Source organism: Cricetulus griseus, unplaced genomic scaffold, assembly GCF_003668045.3.
Source record: "Cricetulus griseus strain 17A/GY unplaced genomic scaffold, alternate assembly CriGri-PICRH-1.0 unplaced_scaffold_71, whole genome shotgun sequence".
In the NCBI taxonomy this organism is placed as follows: domain Eukaryota; kingdom Metazoa; phylum Chordata; class Mammalia; order Rodentia; family Cricetidae; genus Cricetulus; species Cricetulus griseus.
Window position 1 is genome coordinate 71,592 of NW_023277412.1, and position 3,134 is coordinate 74,725.

The 3,134-nt window shown below is 44.6% G+C and overlaps 1 pseudogene; it reads left to right on the forward strand.

The window, feature by feature from the left end:
* LOC118239826 overlaps positions 1 to 1,561 on the forward strand; it is a 32,754-nt pseudogene extending 31,193 nt beyond the window's left edge.
* The last annotated feature ends 1,573 nt before the right edge of the window (positions 1,562 to 3,134 follow it).

Below are 3,134 nucleotides of genomic sequence, written 5' to 3' on the forward strand. Positions count from 1 at the left end.
CAGAGAGCTGCAGCTGAAAAAGCTTTCTCCCCTGAGAACTGCTCAAATAAGAATGAAAAGGACAAGTCTTCCTCATGAACAAAGCAGATAGAAACTGTAAGCCAAAAGAGACATCTGCCAGAACAATTGTGGCCTTCAGGATCTGTCATACACAGCAGCCCTAGCCACTCCAGAGGAACCGTCACCAAGTACAGCAGCCACACCAGCCACAGGCACAGCCACCTCAGACACAGCCACAGCATATCTTGCCCAGTAACTCTCAATCTGAGTCCATTGGCTCTTACTCCACCAACCCATGCATGAGATGTTCCAATCTACTTAATCCTTTTCCAAGTTCTTCACACACTTCAGAGATGTATGGAAGTACCAATCATGCAAACCTTTATCCACCTCATCTCAAGCTGCAGGTTCATATTTGAGTTCTGACCCTATGAGCCCTTAACCCTGGGTTTTTCAACCAGAATAACCAATATGCAGCATAGGAGGACAATGGGAACGTGTCCATGGACAACCGCACACTCTCTTCTTAGGTTCTTACTTCCTCCAGTCTCAGCCCAGGGATCTGTATAGATATCCAAGCCAGAACCACCTCACCAAGATGAGCCTAGCCCCCATCCACACTCTTTACCACACTTAGAGGGACCGTCTCCAAACCTCTAAGTACTTAGGGATGCCTTCAGCGACTGTACCATAAAACCAAATGGACATCACCTATCAAGGTTTCCTCCTTATCCCACCCCTGGGATGGATGGCCGTTTCATCGGAGCTGCCTCCAGATTACCATACAGCATGAGCAAAGCAAACACAGACTCCAGAAACAGCAAGCACCATCCACCTTCTCACACTATCCACAGCTACCTGCCTGCAGTTTCAGGCATGACGGCCAGCTCCAGTCAGGCCTTCCACAACAAGGAGAACACGCTCTCTCTCACAGCTAATGGGCTATCAAGGCTTAATCATGATAGCACTGCTCCTGCCCAAATTCTGTTACACAGTCTGAGGACAGTCAGGAGAAGCAGCCTGGGGCAGCAGGCCAGGGTGCAGCTTCTTCTGTGGAGGACAATGAGGAGGTTTGGTCAGACGGTAAGCAGAGCTTTCTGGATGCTAACACTGGAGGGGTGGCTGTGGCTCCAACTCACAGATCCATTCTCATTGAGAGTGCAAAGCGCTCTCAATGCCATAACAAAGCGTTCATGCCATAACCCGAATAAATAATCCTGACTGGGGTCAGCCCACCAGGATCTCACTTGTATTTTGCCAGCATAAGAACTTTAATGAGACAAAACATGGCTTGGCTCTCTGGGAAGCCAAAATGGCTGAAAAGGCCTGAGAGAAAGAGGAAGAGTGTGAAAAGTATGGATCAGACCATGTGTCTCAGAAAAGCAATGGCAAAAGGGTAAAACGTGAGCCCATAGAGCTGCAGGAACTTTCTGAGCCCAGTTACCTGGGCTTCATCCAGTCTCTTGCTGAGAACACAGGGTCCGTGACCACAGACTGCACGGTGACTACATCTCCATACGCCTTCACTCAGGTCACCAGGCCTTGCAACAGATATGCATGATGCTGTCCTTTATGCCAGGCCACCAAGAACAACCTGTCAGTAGTATAGTTCTCATGGCATGGGCAGTTGGGAAAGGTCACAGCATCCACGACAAATGCTGTGTGTGTGTGTGTGTGTGTGTGTGTGTGTGTATACATGTGTGTGTGTACATGTGTGTGTGTACATGTGTGTGTACATGTGTGTTTGGGGAGGGTGTCAACTCACCAGCAAAATAGGGATTAATTTTACCATTGCACTTAATCTCTGCTGACTTCCCAAGTGGTCACTGGTGGCATTCAGGAAAAAGACCAAAGCATCCTATGCAAAGGGAAGGTGGAAAGCAAGTGCTCCACAGTTTCTATTTTCAAAACAACTGGTTCTCTCATTGGCTGAGGTCATATGTGTGTGAGATGCTCCCTGGCCACTCCACACATGTGACCACTTCTAATACCAAGTTTGCATAGCCATGGGACACAGTACTGTAGTCATGCAGTTGCAGGAGTCATCTGGTGCTGATCTGATTACTGAATACTGGAATTATGGCTTTTTACATGCAGTTTGCACTCTAACCTTAATATTAACTTATCAAAAGTAGTGACAGGAAGCTTTAGTGAATAATGGCAAAACACTGAAATTTTGGGTAGACATGAAATGGTGTTACAAAAATAGTGTCTTTAGTAGCCAAAAAGTTAATGCCTTTTTATCATGCGACCAGTGCAGTGAGTGGCCTTGAAGAGCTGGGGGTACCTTTCACTTACATTTCTGTCTTATTCTTATACAGCTTAGTTTTTAAAACATGGGCATTTTAAAGGCCTCTGGACTCTGCTCATCCAGTGATGTCCTTGTAGGACTATAAACATAATGTGTTCATATACACATTTTTATATGTGCAAATACATGCATACTGCAATATTTTAAGAGGTGTTTTAGAAGCACTTTGCCTACCTAAGCTTTGGCAAGTTTAACAATGCTAAGGTACTGAGATGATTTAAGTTTACTTTCATTTAAGATTAAAAGTTTTTTTTTTTTTTTTTTTTTTTTTTTTTTTTTTTTTTAAAGGAAAGCTTTTTAAAACATTTGCTTTTAGCCATGTATCTACTGGTGAGCAGTATTCGTTGTTGACACGGCCTGTGAAATCCAAACGGAAGCTGAATGGATGTGTTAGTCCACAAAATACATGCTTTCTGGTGTTCATCTTACATGCTATACTACAAACAGTATGACAAGTTCATTGGCGTCTGTGGGTACAGCTGAAGATTCACTGTTAACTGCAGGCAATAACTAGTGGATTGCCACAGACCCAGCAAAGCCAGCTTGTCCACCTAGGCCCACACTGTCTCGTGCATCTGTATGGTCAGCACAGCAGGCTGCCTTTGGGTTACTCATGCATTTCAATGTCATTGCTTTGCTTAAGTCTCCTAACCAGGAAGCTGGAGTGGACTGACGCCTGCATAAGATGAGCAGTCAGGGTTAAGCAATCCGTCAGTGATAAAACAGAGCAAAAACCCTAAACAAAATAGGCAGCCGGTTTGCCGTGGGGATTTTAAATCATAAATTTGTAAAAATATGACAGTTGTATAGTAAATTAAATTGT